General features: G+C 40.1%; 1 protein-coding gene across 2 annotated transcripts in view; it reads left to right on the plus strand.

Annotated features, from left to right (window-relative positions):
- chrm2a (cholinergic receptor, muscarinic 2a) overlaps positions 1-21,650 on the plus strand; it is a 68,994-nt gene that overhangs the window by 39,136 nt on the left and 8,208 nt on the right. The window lies entirely within an intron of this gene.

Raw genomic sequence — 21,650 nt, forward strand, 5'->3', positions numbered from 1 at the left:
ATAAGTGACTTTAATCATTCTTTGGCTGTCAAATGAGAATCAGAGGCCACAGACGGAATCATATCATAACCATTGCATAATTACAAATTATAGTCTTGAATGGGACTGTAAAATTGCCTTCTGTCTGTGACAAAATGGTGCCAAAGGGAAGAAAGTATTATTACTAGGAGTAATAATCATTTAAAAAAAAAAAAAAAAAAAAATCATTTTAACTATATATTTTTTTGGATTTTGAAACAGCGGTTGAGAAGGAATATTCCCTCAAGAGTGGCCTAATACTGACATGTCTTAATTACAGATTAAAAAGCACCATATTTCTTTCTGTTTCTGTAAAACAACTGTGTATTAGCAAATTTACAGAGGTTAATTAAACATTAACACGTTTGGGGAATCACTGATCTGTTGAAATTGGTAGTAAAAGTGGACTATTTAGCAGGAACCAAATATTTTATAAATGCTCATATTCTCTACCTACATATACAATATTAATGCTCTGAATTTCATTACCAAGTTTTATGTAATTTCTTTTTCAGCTTTTTCATTTTCTAATTTAAGCTTTTTAGAAAGGAGAATGTAACATTTCACCACTGTCTCAAAAGAATTTAAACAGTTTCATCAATGCAATTTCCCCTCGCAGAGTTTATTTCAAACCATCAGCACAATGATTAAATGCCATGCTGCTACACCAATTTGCCTCAAACCTTAGCAACAAACCTATTGCTGAACTTCTGGCAATTACATCTGAAATGTGCAGTGAGAAAAACTGTCCTCAGTTGACGGAAGCTGGCAGAGGAAAAGACTTTGAGGAGCTTTCTGCTAAGTGTGTGCAGTGACCCATTACTGAAGTCTGGCCTCTGTGGCTGCTCACTACAGCCTCCCCAGTCTCTCACGCATAAAGCTGCTGCTTTTATTACTGCAGGGGTCATTGATAATGGTCCTTTCATGACTGTTTCTGAGAGCTGCCCAGTGCCCACAGACCATGCTGTTGTTCATTTCCATACGCGTAGACACACGCAGGAGGGATTTGATGTGCATAACGGAGGTTCTGCACATACATTGGCTCTTAGTTGAAATTTAATGTTCAAGTTTGCTCAAGATCTTCCTCATTGCCTAAGAGCATCTCTCCATATGCACAAGAGGATGACAACCTCCAGCCTCCGATGCAGCTGCTAATCTGGGGCTATAAATCAAATTGGCAAAGCCACTCCCTCTCAGCCAAGTCACATAAAGGTGGCGTAGCTCAGTGTAGTATACTGATGCCAGCCCCTGAAGTCTAGCTGCGTCCGTCCAGCTGGACTGACGCCTGGCAGTGCTTCTGCTCGCTTCCTGCCATCGCAGACACACAGCGCTTAGCAGTGGGTTTATCAAACCCACTGTGCCATGGAAGCATGACAGCGTGAGGCCTGCAGATTAAAACCACTCAGAGCTCCCGTCACTGCAAGAAGAAACACACAACACCCTATAACAATAGATTTGACAAAAGTCATAGCTCTGGGTCACAGCCAGATGGAATTACATTTCCATTCCATTTGCCTCTGCTGAAAATGCAAAAAGGAAAAAAAAAAAGGACAGTATTCACTTCCTAAACAGTGATGGTTCATCCAAATTTGGCTCCAGCTATTTGATCTTGCACTCCCTGATTCAGTGACACTCATACATACATACAGTCATGACGTACAAAAAGCAGTGACAGTCCTATGTATGCACTTACAGTAAGTTTGTGTATATAACACAGTTGGACTGGCCATTGGGCATACCAGAACAAATCCCAGTGGGTTCCACAACAGCACAGTATAACTTTGCTGAACCAGAAAGAAGCAGCAGAAATGAAGTTGTTATGCAACAGAACAGAACACAACCCTTTTAGCTCCTGTGTGGCGGCTAACTCCTACTAGTCCTGTAAGCAAACTCATATGGGAGTAAACAGATCAATAGGCTCACCTGTGAGATGAATGCTCACCTCCTCCGAGCAGCGGTGATCACGCAGATTCTACAAAGCCCTCCTCTCAGCTGCAGCCTAATGACGCTAATGGGCAGAAATGCTCTCAGAGACCCTTTATTACACTGATTAATGCCAACAACCTGAAATATAATGTCCTAATCTGATTAAGAGCTGGACACACAGCTGAGAGGGAGAGGGACAGAGTAGACAGCATGAGGGAGCAGACTAATAGAGATGGGGTTTTTTTTGTTGGTCATGGATCCAAAAAGGCTAAACTGCAAAGAACTGGCAGTGGGCACATGTTGATGTATTCTGAAATGTCATCCGTAAGAGGTTTATGGTCATGGTGAAGTGTTCTTGAAAATTGAGCCATTTCCAAGTGCACCACTGACAGTGACAGGCAACTGTCTGCAACTGATAGCAATACTATGCAGCACACTGACTGTGACCAGATCCCCTGAGGCCTAGACATCCTATACATTGGACCTGCAGTTGTATTGTAGAGCTTCATGGAGCATGAACCTATGTACATAATGCTCAGAGGTGCCTTCTGGACTTTTATTTATAGTAAAGCATTTTTCCACCAGAACACACCGCCTGTATCCTTGAGGTCTAAAAATTGTGTCAACATTTGCATACTTAAAAATAATGTATTGATCAGGTTTAGTTTGTGGGTTGTTCTTCACTACCAAACAAACAAACAAACAAACAAACAAGGACCCACTTGCAAAAAAATATAGCTTGAAATCTGAGATTTCAAATTTACATTGAAAACTAAAGGTTTGGAGTTTAAAAGATGTGGGTGTTTTTTTTTCAGAAGCAATGACATGTAAAAGATATTCAAGTTGCATTATGAGAACTTTAGGATCCAGCAATTTTGGAGATTTGAAGTGAATCTCTCCAAATTTGGCACAAATGTTCACTTGGACTTTAGGATGGAGGAAATGGAATTTGGTTTTGAAAAGGTCAAAGGTCACAAAACACTTTTTTGGCCATAAGTCAAGAATTCAGATGGTAATTATAACCAAATTTCACAGAAATGTTGATGGGATAAAATTATTATTGTTTAAGAGACTAGACGGACATGGATGTAGAGACATACAAACCAGAGGTAGTTTTTTTTAAAAAAAAAATCTCTCATGGTGCTTAATGTGAGTGGAATACTAGCTAGCTAGAAGGCAAGCTGCAATTTATTGGACAACAGTGGCCCATTTGCCAATCAGAGTCAAAAAGCTGACCAGAGGAATGCTATGTTTAGCCATCTAAACACCAAATCAATCACACAGCCAGGTTTGTTTAGCTCTAGTTGAGATGAACACTGAGAAACACAGCAAATTATTCACATCATTGTTGCTGAGGTTTAAGAGCATCAATCTTGCATTACTTCATGTGCATGGCCTGACAGTAATGTCAGTAATGTAATGTTTAGATTATGGGTTGCTTCACATTGTAAAAAGATGTCATGTCTTCCTCAAAGACAAAATAAGGTACCTTAGCTGTGAAATTTATCAGGTGATCCTGGCGAACTCAAAATCAATCATTTCCTCTGGGATGAAACCTGCAGTGATGGATACCCCCCACCCCCACCCCCACCCTGCTGCAAGACAAGGGTGCCACTTCGGTTTGTGTGCATGTGTGTGTGTGTGTGTGTGTTAGACTACACTTCATTTAGCACTGCTCCACAGGGGAGCCAGGGGAAATCACACAGAGGCACGGAGAGAGAATAAACAAACAAATCAAAAGCATTAAACCAAGCAAACACAACATAGGAGGGTTTTTTTTTTTAAAGCACCGTTAAACCTCCATTATCCACCTCAAATTAAATCTCTTCTTTGGTAGACTCCTTTCATTCTGTAGGGAGGTATGAACATGTTAAGCGCAGGTTTCAGAAGATAATAAATAAACTGGCTGCCAATACTGTGGCTTAAAACAGATAAACTGGATATTAACTATAATCTCATTTTATCTTATCTCAACCTCTTCTCATTATCATTGTGGATGAAGAAAATGTGTTGCAGTCACTTCCCTAAAATAGATGTTCCTCCATATTTATTCTCCAAGAGCTCTTGACATTTTTGTTGGCAAAAGGGAATTAAAAGAGCACAAATGTTTCCACTTTAAGCCTTCTCTTCAGTGTGCAAATACATCTCAATGTGTGTGCACTAATGTCTCAACTCCTGCAGTCTAAATTTATATGACCACTCCCACCATCTTACAGCTGCAGGCACTCAGTCATTAGATGATCCAATTAGATGGTACAAGCTACCTACAGGGCTTAGAGGAGGTACAAACCTCCTAGATCTACTACACATTTTTTTTTTTCGGGAAAGGGACTTACCAAGTCACAGATTTGCAGACAGCAAACACAGATGATACTATACAAGTCTATATACATACAAAAATATAAGCACAGCCATATGGTGCTGCTTATATCATCATAATCTCAGCAGCTTTGGTTAGAGTACTGCAAAAGCTTTCTTGTAGAGAATTTGATAAGATGGATACCACTCTCACATTTGCATGGTAAATATGAAACTACAGCCATCTGCCAGTTAGCTTAGCTTACAATACAGTGCCATAAAGAATGGAAACAGCTAGTCTGTTTAATCAGCATACCAAAGTATAGAAAGGACAATTAGCTGTTAAACAGGAGATTTGCTCGACTATTTCATGGCTGCAACTAGAGTCTCTGGCTGGTTGCCTGGCAACTGGTCCCAGCTAAGCTATGTCTAGCTAAGTTAACCAACTTCTAGCTGCTAGTGAACAGACATGACGGTGGTATTGATCTTCTCATTTAGCTTTTGGCATGAAAGCAAATGAGCATAAGAGAAAATATCAAACTATACCTTTAAACCAGTTGCTCTACAGAGAATTTTCACTTCTTTAGTGACATGGTTTTCTGTATATAAAATGTCCGCCATGGATGTTGTTGGGAAAGTTTTAAATGGCCAAACTGATTTATGTTTGCAAGGTTTCAGTGGGTGTGCTGTTTTATTAACATTAACATGATAATATAACATTTTGTTGAGCTAGTGATTGAGCTACATGATTCAATATTGTACAATTTGAAAACTAAATTGTAAAATTATATTTTGCAACATTAGGTTTGATGGATAGGATCCACCATTTGTCGAGTCTGGTATCTGCTAGTACGCTAGCTAAAAGTCAGTAAAACTTCATTAGTTTTGACCATTTTTAAATCTGATTCAAATGAAGTGGAATAACACTTTGCTTTTGCCCCTTTGACATTTAATTTTAGCATGTGTTAGAAGAATTATCCATCAGATAGATTAGCAGACAACATGAATATGAAATGACTGACCACTACCAAGGCTTTCTGGCAGTCTGTCAAAATGCTGCCCAAACTACTATGTTTATCTGTCTAAACACTAAATCAAACTGTCACTCAGTCTGTGTTTATTTAAATGTAAGCAAAATATTGAGAGACAGAGTTTTAGAATTTCATCTGATGATGGGTTATGCCATCACTAGTAGAGTAATGAACTGTAAAGTTGTCACTTTCATCAAAGGTCACAGAATAATTTAGAGAACTATTTCTTTTCTCTATAATTATTCATAAGAGTTGTTTCTGCCATTAAATATGACCTTATTCTGTGCTTAAATAAGCTACTTGGGAAAATGTCCATATTTGAATCATTTCAAATGCGATTCAGCTCTTAAAACACCGTCACTTTCATCTGCTTGACAGTTTATCAGGTATGTTGGATGGCAGTTGTGTGCTGATATTTTAATGAAGGATATTCTTGTGTTGTGAGTCTTTTCGAATCATTAGAAAATCAGCACTAAATCACACGTAATATCCCATAGGTTGGCTGTAATGATGCATGGTATCCTGTATGTCAGTGTTTAAGTAAACACAAGACCGAGTAGATCTGGTACATTTCCGGTCTCCGTAGCTTCTAATTGGAGACCTAATGAGTGACTGCCTGCAGCTGTGAGACAGTGGGCGGTGTCAGAGTTGATATAGTTTACCCACTGAAGAAGCCTCTAGAGTTGATTCAGTTAGATGCACTCAACTGAAGATACTTGACACAGGGCCTTTTTGGGAGCTTTTTGTAGTATTTCCTGTGGTTCCTCCATATTGCTTCACTAGAAAACCATATCCGCCCGTCACGACCTCCTGTGAATAGTTTAAGTTGACCTGGCTTTGTGCATTGTGAGCCATAATCGGAAATCTCTCTGAGTTCCAAGAAGATACAATATTCTGGCTTGACATTTCAGCTGAATGGATAGAAAATGGCCATAGAAATTGTGAAGGTTAGAGTCTAAAAATAGGCAAGAAGCAGCTCTCAGTGCTTCTGGATGTTGTGTGTAGAAACTGAAAATTACATGTATAAAGAAAATAACAGATCATAAAGTCAACCGCAGAAGTTAATGTAATCTGAACTAAACATGCCATCTACAAAACTTTTTTTATGACTCATTTCATTGCATTACACTTGACTTTTGATTAAACAATAAAAGTTAAGAACAGTAATAAAGGGATCCATGCAAAAGCAAGGCAAAAAGAGACACAATTAAAATCCATTGATGTGAAGGTTTTAATGGGGCAAAATATTACCAAACTATTTTCACCAAACTCAACACACTGCAATCCTCACTTTCCCAAAATTTCATCATTTCTTTTGCCGCAAACAACTTTTTCTTTCTCTTAAAGCAAACAAAGAAAATGATTGCTAATAGCCTTTGAATGAAACAGCCTGCAACATTACAGGGTGCTGTTTAAGGCCCTTGCTCTCTTATTGCTTATCAGTAGTCTATATGCAGATTATGCAATTTATTGACACAATGTATGGGAGAACATGCAGTAAATGAAAATGAAATTAGGTTAAAAGAATGAGTCACGCTGAAATGGGTGATATTCTCATTGTGATCAGCACAGAGGAAATGCTGCACTCGTGTCAACAAGATTTTCAATGTACTTTTGCAGCACATTGCACATTTCTCCCCTTTTTTACATAATCAACGGTAACGTCATGGCTTCTTCTCATGCTCTGCTCTTCTGCTTTCACCTTCTTGGGTTGACTGGCACCATGATTGCAGCATAATGACAAGCTGAGACAGATTCAAAGTTATTCTCCAGAGACAAGGGTGTCCTCGCCCCTTTTCACTGTAACTGGTAGTCATCTGAATCAAATTACAACAAAAGAGATCAAAATCTGCCTTTTTGCCTGTAAATTATAGACCGTGACAAAGCTGGAGCAGAAATGTGGGATGAATTCATTGGAATTAATCGGAATTTATAATCATCAATGTCACACTTGCATAGGCACTCCAAACACCCTGGGCGTGATCTCTCTTAGAAGCAAAGTTTGAAGAGGCTCCCTTGGGGTTTTTGAGGTCAGACTTACCTCATTAGGCTGGGAAAATGAAAAAAACTTTACCCCACTTGAAAAACAAATCACTTAACATAAAAACACCTTTTAGCATCTTATTATTATTATTATTATTATTATTATTATTGCAGAGGTTTCTGATCTCAATTTACCATGCAACCACCCCCTCTTAATTTCTTAATTAAAAAGTTTTGCATCCATAAAGAATTGTTGACTAGTTCAGCCAGGAACTACGTGTCCTACCTTTTTAAATAACTCATTAAAGCAAATGGTAATAAATTGATATTTGGCATCAAGAGCACCCTCATCAGTAAAATCTAAATTAGAACAACAAAGATGGACCAAACTCAAACTAGAGCAGCTGCAGTGAGTGTACTGATTGAGACTGATGTGTCATGGATCACCTGCTGGCCACTGTGGCATGTGTAGCCGTCTACTGCAAAGCCACATTTACTGCAGATGTGTGTGGCCATTGTCTGTGTTTACTTGTGCTGTCTTGCTCTGTGTAACTTAATGATTGTTACCTACCTGTTGGCTGATTACTGCAATGTTTATTCCCTGCTTGTTGTCAAATAATCCCTTCAATATATCCACACTGGCTTCATTAACTTGCACATTTCCAATCAAGATAAGGGGAATTACAGCGAGGGAACAAAACAATACAAACAAACATAGGAGCACAGCAAACAAAAGCCATCCAGTTATCTGTGTGTAAACCTATCATATACCAATTAAGTTTTTATGACTGTAGGCAGCTTGACAGTGAAAACTCCAGTATAGAGAAATAAAAGCAGAGATATGCTTACACTACATAAAAAATAAAGCCAGGATCTAGTATTAACTATGGATTGTATGCCAGTAGGTGACTGTGTTGAATGAGTGTGGCTGTAAAAAGCAATGGTGAAAAAGCAGCAGCTAAATCGAGTCAGCTCATCAAGAAGAGTGACAAGTGCTCAGGCAGGAATTTGACCAACAGAGGAGGGGAGGGAGTGGGTAAGGCTAACACCTTATCTTTGCTGATTCGTGGCAAAAAAAATAAGGGGGGGGTGTGTGTTGCATGCTGAAGCTAAAATTTCACACATTCACTTAGCATTATGAAACCTGGTCACTAATTGAGTAAAAGTTCTGCACACCAGTGAAATTTTAGATACGAGGCTGGCTGTGTTGTAGGGTTACGGTGACTGAAAAGAAGCACCAGCCATTCATAGGCCTGGTGTGGCTACATGTGCTGCAAGCTGCTGGGTGTGTATCAACAGTATATCGTGTCTGATAATGTGCCATAATCTTGTTTGGAGCAGAGCTGCCAAAAAATTAATTCAGTGGGAGCTGAAAGGCACTGAAACATTCAGTGACTGACACATTAACTTGGCCTATTAACATAATTTGGATGAATATGGGGATAATTCACTAAATTACTACAGTACCACAAGTGTGTGTGTCACCACTGTGTTAACATGCATGTCTTCAGTTGGTTTATTTTACAACTGAGTTCATGCAGTAGCTATTCCTGGAGTTTGGTTCAATGAATACATATAAATATGCTTTGACCAAAACATTTTACTCTTGATATGAAAATGTAATTTAATTCAACTTCTACATTAAATATCTCAAAATTGAATTTAACTGTAATGTTTGAAAATCATGTAATTAAACACTGTTTTTTGTATTCCAGTTCAAGCAGCTGACCAACTTATGTAATTCACAAATCAGTAGCTAAGTGAGCAATTGAAGTTCTACACTTACACAAAGTACAGCCATCAGTGCATATATGCAGACACTAGTGAGACCTAATAGATCATTTAGAGTGAGAATAATGCAGGACCGAGACAGGTTCCTTGAGGTACTCCACTCTTAAGGTATTTTGTCTGAGAAACTGCTGTTGAATAAAATGGTTCTCTTTTTCTACCACAGCGACAATGTATGCTCTAACTGTAGTGTCTGAAACGGTAAGATATGGTCTATTCTGTTACAGACCTTATTACCTTATTACACTTATTACATTACGCAGCTCCTGTTATCATCTAGTTGTCAGTTTTGTTAAGCAGGACTGTGCCTGTTGAATTCCCATTCTTGTATGTGCCAAAGTATGAAACTCAGATGATTAACTATGAATTAGTATTGTGTTTGATCAGAGCAGCCAGCTGTTTGGGTAACTGCATTCAGTGTAACCACAGAACTGATTTATCATGTAATTCTCACTGGGAATTGACCAGGCACAAAAACAACAGTTAATCATCACCCTGATGTAGATACATATTTGCAGGGAGGCTGATGGAAGGATGCCTTAAGGCAAAATGGAAATGAAATGAAAAAGCTAGGATACATAGATACATAGGATACATTTAAAGGACCAACAGTTGTAGAACAGGTTTGTAAAAATAGTGCATCCACTTTAACAGCAATAAATATATAATTGTATAGTGGTATAAAATATGACGGTATCGTATAAAATAAAATGGGGTCAAAGATTGACCTTTTCAATGGATTTTGGCCACAGGCAACATAAAAACTGACCAATTAATAGAATCAGAAATGACAACAAGTTCCTTTGGGCTGATTCCTTTCACATGCTTTAATGTCAACAAAATAGCCATCGTCAGTGCCAGGTCTGCTAATGACTGTTGGATATGATTGGCTCTAGGCACAATGTTTTGATGGGATGTTAAGCTAGGTGCCCTGTTGTTGCTCCAGTAAATGTGAAACACCAATTAGCCACATTTTAATGGTGGAGAGAGCTTTTTTTTTTTTTCCCAGCACAAAAGTCCAGTGACATGCCTCCACTGAAGTATAAAGCCGTCAGTCAAAAGCACAAGGGGAATGCGATATTGAAAGCAAGGGGAGGACAGACTAAGAAGGGCTAATTACATACTTGACACCTAACCAAACATCCTTTGCAAAGTATTTTTTCACTCATCCACAGTAATTTTTACAACCGTACGTTTGTTTGGGTGTGCATCACTGCCTTAACACGTGCTTTTATTTTTTAGGACATTGCTTTACTAGATGGACAGAAACGGCGTGATACATGCAGTGAACAAAACACAACGTTGCCTGTTTGTGTTATTTCTCCAGTAATACAGAGAACGGTGCTTGCCAGTGCTATCAATCCTGTGTGTCAAGACCTACAAGAGAGACAGATGGCTTAAATAAATCAAATGCGATGCAGGAGCATGTCTCTTGTCTTTCAAAATGCTTCATGCATTCTCCAGTGGTGGAATCAAAATGATTCTCACAGCACGACAGCAGCTCTTCCTGTGTGATCCTGTTTTGAGAAAATTAAACCCTAAACATCATTTAACTAAGCAGTCGCCATTATGGCTGGTTATTCCAGGCGGGACAGCCTCTCCAGGCAAATGCAAATAAGGGGAGGGCAGATAGTGAAGCGGGAGTATTTAATATACAACATGTATAATTGATGACAGCAGCTGTGAAATATTGTGGAGATTCGGAGAGTGGAAGCTTATTATAATTTCACTCTTGGAAGAGGTTGGGTAGTGGCCTCCAACAATGTTTTCTTTTGGAGTTTTGCACTAATTTAAGACTTAAACCAACAGTAATAAGAAGTTGTGAGAAAACTGTCAAAAACCTTTTGAAGATAGCCAAATGGTTAGGGCATGTACCACACAGGCCTTAGTGTCCTGCGCAGCTGGTCCCCGATTTCGACTCCTGGTCCGTCCGGACACCTGCTGCATGTCTTTCCCCTACTCTCTCTCCCGTTTCCTGTCTTCTCTTCACTGTCCTTTCAATAAAGGCATAAAAGCCCCAAAAATAATATATATTTTTAAAAAAAACCTTTGAAGAGCAACTTTAGAGAGGTCATTGAGGTGAACAATTGCAAGTCAGGTTTCACATTATTCTGCTGTTAATCTCTTTTCATCAGCAGATAAATGAAAGGCAGTGACAAGGTAATCATATCAGGAAAGCCACATAAGTGGGTCCTGTCAAAATTGACCTGTGTCTGTGACAGTGCGGCTTGACAGGCTTTGAGTTTTGGTCATGCCGCATCTGTTATTTGGATCAAGGTTGACTTCCATGGATTAGCATCTGTCAGCTTTATTTTGGGCGACACCACCAGGCTTCAGAGTGCAGATTACTGCCAGTGACGCCAATGGCCACTTGTGACTGGCTGCGGCACACTGCGTTCCCGTCTTATCTGACGTAGCTGAAGTTGCCTCTCTTTACAAGTGCGAGACAGATCCCTCTGCAAGTGAACAACCACAGAGCCTTCATACACGAGTGGTTCTTTGACTGCAAGTCCCATAACGCTCCACTGAAACAGACTGTTTGTTATATTCTCCCAGTTTTTGGTTTATCTGTTGCATTTAAAGAACATAGGAGTTTTGTGATGAGCAATGGTTCCACGCCAGCAAAATCATAGAAAATTTACAGTAATTTACTCCCATGAAGTCTATCATTATTCTCACTGAATGCTGCTCTAGATTAATGTATGTTGTAATGCAAGTCATTTTCTGGTCTACTGTTGCATATGAGAAAACTAGAGCAGGTACTGTAAATAGAACAACCAGTCCAAGGGCAACATGGCTCTGTTTTTTATCACTAAGCTCTGAATCACAGGAGAAAGACAGAGTGGGGGGGGTGGGGTGGTGAAATACAGAAACAATGAAGTGGAACAAATCCAACAGGCACATGCTTTATCTCCTTCCCTTCGCCTTGCCCGCCTTTTTTCCATTTTTGCTATCTTTCTCTATCTTAATGAGCACCACAGCTTTCTATCGAGGGATGGTGCCAGCGTGATACATCACAGGCAGGACACATACAGGGGAACGAGGACAGGACAGTAGCTGGGTGACAGTGATGCTGGCAGAGCGATTAAGAGTGCTTAGACAGGCATGCTGATTCACTGAGTGTGAGCAAAAGAGCACCATCATGCTTAGGGAAATGGCAGAGGCACCCATCATCTCCACAAGATGAAAATGTTGAGAGGACTTCATGTTGTTTAATGTTCAGAGCTGTAGTCATAACTTCCTCGAAGGAGTCACTTTATAAAAAAACTCAGTCCAGTGAGTCAAGGTCAAAGAGAGGACAGGTCCAAGTTAAGACCAGGCAGAGAAAATTCAGTTATATTAAACACTGAGGCCTGAATAGTCCTTTTATTAAATGGACATGGACATGGACGTGGACACAAATTTGCCATTTTTTCAGGACACTGAGCAAACCCATGAATTTGAATTGGAATCCTCTCTTTTGAGTGAAGCACTGCATTAATAAATTGAAGCAGAGTTGCAAGGATGTGGGTCGACGGACAGCAGGCGTACAAAGTACATGACCATCATGAGAGAGACCAGGATGTACATCTGGTCGTACAAACTGATTTTAAAAAATCCTATACATACTAAATGAATCAATACATTAAATGCTGTTTTCCCGGTATGCCTGTTTCATGTTCTGCATGTTATGTTGGCTGTCACAAGTGTCCACACATATAAAATCGTTCAATTGTACCTCATGACTATTTCACAAAATGCTGAGACACTTCAAAGCACGCTGCTGCCCTTTTCTCCCCACATATCAAACCCAGGGAAACTGAGATTAATGAGCTTTAAAGAAAACAAGACCGCAACATTAGTATAATTCGAAATAGACCACAATTTTAAAAAAATGGAACTTAAAAATTGTGCTTTTAACTGGGTTTCTATAGGTTGAAATAAATTGGTCAGTAAACTTTTTTTTTCTTTTTATTATTTTTCATATTTTCAGGCTTGAGAGAAAAGTAAAGTCAATGTCCAATAGTGGATAATTCATCAAAGTGGTCTTGAGACAGGACTTGACTATAATGAGACTCAAGCACTACAGCCAGGGTGTGTGTAATATCACGTCTTTCCTTGACTGATCCTCAACTACTGAATAAAAACTATGTGCTCGACACCTTTTTAGAGGCAGTTAAACCTTTTTGAGAGTGTCACATTGAAAGTGACATTAACAGGCTTCTGTTCTTCCCACTAAGCACACTCTAGTCAAAGGTTTAGTTATAATTGCTCATCGGCCCGAGTTTAAAATGTCTGGCCATGAAGTCAGTCTATGCAGAGAGCCTGTGGCACGATCAGAACCACTCACTGTACAGAGTCTGAGAGCTCACTTGCATAACACAATCTCATTATTCAAAGGCAACGTTGCGCCACATTAATAGAAGGTGACCTTTCCATTTGTTTGGAGGAGACACCACCTCATATTTTATTTTTACTCCTCTTAGTCGTGCAGTCTCGAACTCTTCAACGGATCAAAACTGAAGTATTCTGTAACACCTATCCATTCCTTACCTTGAAAATTCCATACTAGTTACTGTGACACCATTCACTTGTTCAGTGGTGGCAGCTAAGAGCAGGGTTTAATTGAACAAAGCCTCTGAGAGGAAGCCCCAGAGCAGGACCAGCAGGGCTCTGCTTCACCTGCGTGAGGCGATTACTGAGCCGCCACATAAATGCAGAGGCTTGGTGAAGAGTGCATCCATGTCTATGCTCTATGTGAAATCAGTAATGAGCCAGCAACTGCCAAGAGAGACTAGCAGGCCAACTCATTGCCATGCATAGTATGAAGAAGCAGGGACAGCAGGGGAGTCCCAGAGGCAATATAGAAAAGGAAACAAGCTATATTGACATTCTCATGGGGGTACATTACTTCGGAGGTGCTCTTAGCTGATAGCAACAATATGGTAGGACACCATATTGCCACATTATGTGGTACATGATAGTGTTCTTGGCCAAGCAAAGCTTAGCAGTGGCTCCATTTCCTTGGAGTTATCTGAATCAATGCCTCAAATGCAGTAGGTCTGTCGATAAGCCGTGGAGAAAGGCATGCACTGTATCATGCAGGAACAATCATCGATGTTCTATTTTTGCCCACGAGACACAGATTAGATAATCAAAAGTGAGCATATTTTTATGGGAGGAAAAAATGGAAATGTCAATACACTTATTCAAGCTCCAAGGATTTCTCCATGCACAGCTTTAGATCACTACACACATTTACATTATTCCTCATTATTCCACATTTACATGATATCCTTATTCCATTAGCCTCACACAAATATGCAGGCTGTCTGTTGTGAGCTGGCAATGTCCTGCAGCATTTCCACCAGAGAAATGACTTGCCTGCCAGATGTTGCTTAATATGTCTGTCTGTTGATTATAGCTTGTTTCCGAGCTGCTGCAAAATGTCCTTGGTGCCCAGTGAAAAAGTGTTTGTCATATATCAGCTAACAGACACCTGGGACGATTTCCATGATGATGTGTGTGTGTGTGCGCGGGGTGGGGGTCTTACAAGCTGTGATGTTTCCTGATCTGCACAAAAGTTTAACTAACATGTTGTTGTTGTTTTTTTTTTTTTTAGGGCAGATAATGATGACAGTATTTTTAGATCAAGGCTGCTGATAATAGCAGATATTTTGTGCTGATATTGGAAACACAGCTGATGTTATTTAAGCTATAATAAGACATTAAAATCTCTCCATTGAGATTCAGACTAATGAAAATGTACTATGTGGGGTAGCAGCTCACACCACTGCTTCTACTCTTGAGAAGCAATTATGATTAGAAATATGGAAATCTGCTAATTAAAGCCAAATCAAGAGAGGATACATGGTGCAGGGTTTTTCAGTTGGGTAAATTATTTGTACAAAATAAAACGTTTAATGTGAAGTGAGAGGCAAGATAGAAAGCGTTTGAGTAGGTAGCGTGACGGTGTTTGTCAAGTCGTAGCTGCCGCGGGGTCTCTCTGGATGACAGGAGAAAATTGACTCATCTCCCCTACCTTCCCAGCTTGCTCTGGCTGATATCCAGTGTTTTAGCATCCCAGAAGGCAGGTGATATTTTCTAGACAGTGTGGCTCCTGAACTGTCACCTGTGGTTAGAGCTATATAGGATCTTTGCCATTGACCTACATCTGTTCCAAATAAGGTGTCTTGGCTCTCATAGGGCTATTTTAATCTACACTCAGCAGAAGGCTAAAACATGCTTTCAGTAATTTTATCATCTAAACGTGTGTATCTAACAGATTTTTTGGGGGGGGTTAAATGTGATAGCGTACAGTGAATCAACACTCGTTGGCTGGGACGCCTGGCAGAACAGCAGAGGTCGTATGTGACACTGTCATTTTTCACAGATGGTGTGGCGGCTGCCGTGGCAAAATAGCTGCAATATCAATAGCCTGATCTCGGAGCCTTCTCTGAAAGGGTGAGGAGAGGAGGAAGGGGTGGGTTAGAATCTTGATAGAGGGCACCTTAAAATGACATTCCTGCAATGTTGGAGTTAATTTGCGGTAAATCAGTATGAATATAATTTCTGTGAAGTGGCATCTAAAGGTCACGGTGAAAGAATTGTGGGTGTCTGTGCTGTCAAGGCTCAAGACAATTCATCCACAGAAATAAAGAGGGAGCGGAGCAGTCACTTGGTTTTGATTTGGTTGACCGCATTAGGATCTGAAATGGAAGATGGAGACAACTCTAGCCGAGCCCTGTTTTCATAGACACCCCCCCTCCACCACCTCGCCGTGTCCTTAATCAAAATATGTGCACACACAAAGACATGCAAATTCTCCTGTGTGCGTTTTGAGCTCACCACCCTCACTTGGCGCACAGTGACACATAGCCACCTACAGTTTCTCTGGGGAATCTCTGGGTACTTGACTGTTTTGCAGATTATCACAGCTTGTTTTTCCTCCTGCTTGAATGCCATTTCCTGCTCGTTAACTCTCCATTAACGTCCCTTGCTTCATGTCCACTTAACACAAGCAGAGCCAGAGAGGTCTGGGTTTGAGAGGCTTCGTCACACCTGCAAACTGAGAGGAGAGGTCTTGGCTGTAATTGCATCCTTTCATGCAGAATGCTATTGTCTAACTTATAATGAAGCCATTATCGAGCTATTCCATAAGGGTTTGAGGCTGCATCCGTGAATCATAATCTTCTGTTGGACGGGCTTATGTGCCCCCATGACCCCGAGAGCTGTGTTGTCAGGGGGCAATAACTCCTGCTATGGTCTCTTAAGATAAATTGGTCCTACGTGAAGGGCAAGATTAGAAGTGATTTCAAGACTATAATGAGAAAGATTGACTTTACAAAGAACGGGTAAACTGTGAAACTGGTGCCAGGATCCACGACTACATGTGTGAGAACTGAGTGATTAGCTAGTTACTAGCTGGGTTGCAGTTGGGTTCATGTGTACACACAGTGCATGCTCTGGAAAAAAAATACCTGGATCCAGCCTGGACTTTTCCAGAGTTGGCAAGACTGAGAGGCACCAGCCAAGTGTGGAGATGCTCACAGGAGCCAGTCTCTTATCCACTGCTATAAGTCTTCTGTTTATTGTATAATTAGGTTGGGAGTAACATGCTGCTTAAGTGAAAGGGTACAAAGATGTTTGGTATGTTTGGTCCCTCATTTTTAGTATTTTTTGGGGGGCCAAATGCGGGGAAATTCATTAAACAAAAATGTAATGTGGCCATACCTTTACTCATAGCTATGGTCCTGACATGTAGGTAATGACTGAAAGGATGAAATCATGGACAGAGGCAACCAAAACTGACTCCCTTCTGAAGGTGTCTGTGCTCTTCAGTGGGGTGCCATACAGGGACAGACATCCAGAATTAGCTTTAAGCCTTTAGTTGAAAGGACCCAGTTGTTCTCACCTGGATGCCTCCAAGGGGGGTATTCCCTTTGGAGGTATCCCCCTGGGTCTCCTCTCAGGTCGAAATCCAGGAGGGATTACATATCATTTCTGGGCAGGGAACACCATAGGTTTGCCCAGATAGAGCTGGATGTCATGGCTCAGTGAGGAGGAGGGTTGGCCTATTGTGTTTAGCCCACTGCCTGTTGCATAGGTGGCTGAAAATGGATGTATAAATGGCTTTGATCATTCTCTGAATAAATATTTACACTGAACCTCTACAGTCGTCTGTCAAGATCTGTCCCTCACAGTCTGAGACGGTGGAAAGAGCTTGAGGAAATGAATGCAAATTTGTAATTATACTTCAGCTCAAGATTCGGATCATTTGGTAGCCATGTTTCATGAGAACACTAAGATGGCGTGTGGGTTTGATGGTTATCGGAACCTTTTTCATTTCCTGCCAAACATTTCTTCAAATATTTGTGCACTTTTTTATTTTTTATTTTTTGAGTCTGCATGTATCTCGGTGCTTTGTCAGTATCCCTCTCTGAATGACAGCTCTGCTGGAGAGTATGGGATAAAATGAGCCAATATTTATTTAAGCAGGAACTTGACCTCACAGTAGAGTCCAAAAGGATGTTGGAAATTGTCTCAGTGAAGAAACAGACTTCCACTTTCCTTACAAGCCATTGCTGATATTGCCATGTCATATTACATTGGAGCTGTTGTATTTATGCCACCTTAATATTTGTCAAATATAGAGGTGGTAAGCCAGTAGGTCAGGTCTGAACATAGGAAGAGCAAATGAAGTGGGGATTTTTTTTTTCTTTTTATCCTTGAACTATAATATCATTGAGAGGGGTGTTGAATGGATCTGCACCCCCTGTGGACCAGATGTACCGCAGCAGTGATGGATTTTGCATTCCAGTCATGCTTCTCTGCAAAACAGCAAGTAAACGAAGGCCTAACCCTGCACGCTCCCATGGAGAGGGCCAGCAATGAAAATGAATGTAATCATCAAAAGCAGGGGGCAGGTGCCCGGGGCTTTACCTTGGATCAGTGCTCAGAGGTGGGAAATAGGAACCTGGACACTAGGGAAGCAGCCAAATGCATCGGTGAGAGTGCAACCACACAGCTGCCACATTTGGAAGCAGCGTTTCTTATATTTATGCTTGAAACTACATCAACAGAAAGCTAACACCTGTAGGCTGTCCATGACCAAACCGGTAACCCGTGTAAGTGGTTATTTAGCTTCATATAAAAGGCAGAGCAGTTATCGTCATTTAAGCAAAAATGCAATGATTGTTTCTTCCTTTGCTGTTATTTGGTTTTGTCCAGTGGACATCTGACCAGCCTAGAGTCTACTACAAAAGACAAAGTAAGGACAGAAGTTGTGGAGAAAGGGGTGAGGGTTGGCCCTCACTGCTTCCCAGAGGGCATAAGTAATTTTCAGCTCTAGTGAGCCAGCTCCAGGAATACCTACGTCTGAACACAGAACAATACTCAAGCTCATTTATTCACATCCTCCCATGGCAGCAACCAACTTGTCTCACTTTTTTTTCTAATACACTAAACAAAAAGGGCAAAATCGGGATTGTGGAATCCACAACTGTGATGCCAAGACTTTCTTATCATCTACTTGAAGTATAGTGCATATGTTAACCCATTAATAGTGAGATAATGAGATAAATGAGAAAAATCTGAATATTCATCTCTCTTGAGGGAATAATGGAGGTGTCACTCATGTTCTGATTGGGCTCTGTCAGATGTGCTGGCACTGACTGCAGTCGTACTGAGACTTGCAGGTAAGCTCTATGATTGATAGCTCTGCTATGAGTGCCACTGCTGCTCTCCCCAGGTGATGGCAGCTGCTCATGCTCAGCGGGCTGGAATGCCAGGATTTCCACCAGTCAACACTGAAGCAGCTGAAGTTCCTGTTCAGTATAACTTCCCCACTATTGCTCACTGTATCTTAGGGAGATGAGATAAAGACATTTAAGCAGGAATCATCTGAGCAAAACTGTAAAGTTACAGTTGAGTGGCAGAAATGCAGTCTTTTTCTCCAGTAGCTTCATGCTAACATGACTCACAGTATGTGGACAGAAGCTTTAAAACCAAATCTGCTTCTCCCCTGAGATTTTGTTAGAACCACGGCTGTCCACTTTGAGCTGAAAAGGATTTGTGCATCTTTAGTTGACTCTAGCCGGGGCACAGCTTTTGCCGTGTTATGGCAGAGACTGCAGGTGTGGGACAAGGCTTATGGCAGCTGGAGATGGACAAAGATCAGCTAGGGGAGTGAACTGCCTCCGCTGTGCTATGACCATCTACACTGATCCACTTTACTTCTCTAATCCACTTGTCTCAAGCGAGCTACAAGTGTGTCCCATTGGTATTGTTGGTGTTTTTGAATATAAAATGGTGGACTTAAACATTTTATGGGGATTAGGCCAGCTTAGCTCCATGTCTAATGCAATGATTAGGGATTTCTGGCGCCACAGATAAGTGAATGTTCACTAGTTACTCAGCAACTGTTTAAGAACTTAAGCTGAAATGGCAAAGTCTTGGACAAGACGGCTCTCCAGCTGCAGTAGCATGTCACCCTTAACACTTCATTAACTTTGGCTACGTTGTTTAACTTGATCAGATGGTCAGTGATAAATCCATTGTCACCATCAAGCTCAAACCAAACCACAGATTATGAAGATGAACATGAGGAGAGTTGAAAATACTAAAGCAAAAGCAAGGAAAAGTACAGTGTTTACAACCTAACCATAAAAGGAAAATGTGTTTTTAGGGAAATGAGTGAGACAGATTTATTTGCAGTGTGTACACTTTAAATTTAGATTTTTAAAATCTCCCAACTGAGCAATCCAGTCCCATCTTGCATAATTAAACTCTAGATGTTGCCTGAACAATGACAAACGTATGTGGTTTTCTTTGCAGTTTTTGAGTCAGATTTCCCGAGACTTGAGCCAACTAGACTGTCAAGAATCTTTCTGGACAATAAATTGATTTTTTTTTTTTTTTTTTTTTCTTAAGTAACAAGTGAGTCAGAATGAGTCAGAATCTGAATGATCCTTTCAGAAAGCCTTTTATTTACGGGCTGAATAAAGTGATCATTTTTTGTACCAAAAAAAAGAAGCTTGAGGACAAAGCTGAAGCAGTGCTCCAGCCTGATAATATTTATGTCAAACTGAGAAGTGATAAGCCACCAAGTGTGCCATAAAATCTGAACTACAGCACCCGAAAGGGCTGCAAGAGTTGTTGCCCTGGCTGAGGACACAGGGTAGACAAACCACATTACTCCTGATATCAAAGGCCTATGAAGTGCACAACTGAGCAGTGTATAAATCAAAGCAAGGTCTAAAACACAGACGAATGTATAAGGTTAAAAGGGAGAAGTAGTGGGTCACTTGGGGATCAAAAGAATTTTATAGTGCTGTATGAGCAGGATTTTTAAGTGCAAGTTGGAAATGGACCTTTGAAGATAAAATGACAGCTCCAATTTTGTCAATAATTCCTTTTAAAGTTCTCATTGAACTCTTGGTAATATTGACTGTGTGTGGTGTGTAATTACCCTCCATTCAAACCTCAACCTCCCCACCTCTTTAAGAATGTACATTGCATAGTTAAAAAAATAAGAAAATACACGGTAGCTGGAAAATTGATCAGAAAATGCCCATCAACTGCAAATATAGGGCTTGCAGAAGACAGACGAGATGAAAAGACAGTAATTCAAGCCACAAGCTTATCTTTATACATTATGTGGTCGAAAATGTACCCATCAAAGTGGAGAGGCAGACAAAAGCCAACAAAAGCACAACATGAAAAAAAGTACGCAGTAGAAAACAGTGGAGGTGCTTTGAAATGACAGCAAAAGGTATTTTCAAACATCACATGGAGAAATTCGCTTCCTGGGTCTGTTTTATGTTATCGTTGCAGGTCTGGTGTTCCAGGTTTTGCTTCGTTCAAACTCAGTATTTGGGAACACTTGTATATAAAATTAATCATTTAATAAATTGATTTGTCTAGCGAGTAAACAACTTTCTCTTTCTTCCACTGATTAGCTTGAAATGAATTGTACTTTATGTTAAACTTTGAGCCACCATGCTGAGGCTAACATTGTGATATCCTCATTTCACTTGTTGCCTCATTTCCACACATAATTTTTCATCAGCTATTTCCCGTTTTAGTGGGGGGTTTTTTCTCTCTAATGAAGTAGATGTCTAATGGGGAGATGTTATTTATGCAATGATTATGGAAAAAAATATCTGTGCCAGATATCTGTGCTTCTAATTACCAGTCTAATTGGTGTATAGTCAAAATTGTCACTGTTATATGAATTGTTTTTAGACTGACTAAAAGCTGATGTAACACAGAAAAGGTCGCATTGCGCATAATGATAGTTTAGAGAGACGTGTATATTTCTATTTTATCATCTGCTACTGGATCATCAATAATCTCCCCTCACACCATCACACATTAAAAGGTGGCAATGATTTTTTTGTAGCATTTTGAATAAATTCTACTGAATGTGACTGAAACTAATAAGTGTATGTTAAATGTTGTTTGTCCTTTTTGTTTTTAGGTTTTTCTAACATTCATTCTCTTGAAATAATTTTCTGTGTAAAGCTGAAGGAAAAGGGAAAGGATTGAGGGTTCTGAGTTGAGGAAAAAAGTGAAGTAGTCTCTATTATCCAGTATATGCCATTCAAGTCTTCAAATGACTAAAAA

Source organism: Lates calcarifer, linkage group LG18 (genome assembly GCF_001640805.2).
Source record: "Lates calcarifer isolate ASB-BC8 linkage group LG18, TLL_Latcal_v3, whole genome shotgun sequence".
In the NCBI taxonomy this organism is placed as follows: domain Eukaryota; kingdom Metazoa; phylum Chordata; class Actinopteri; family Centropomidae; genus Lates; species Lates calcarifer.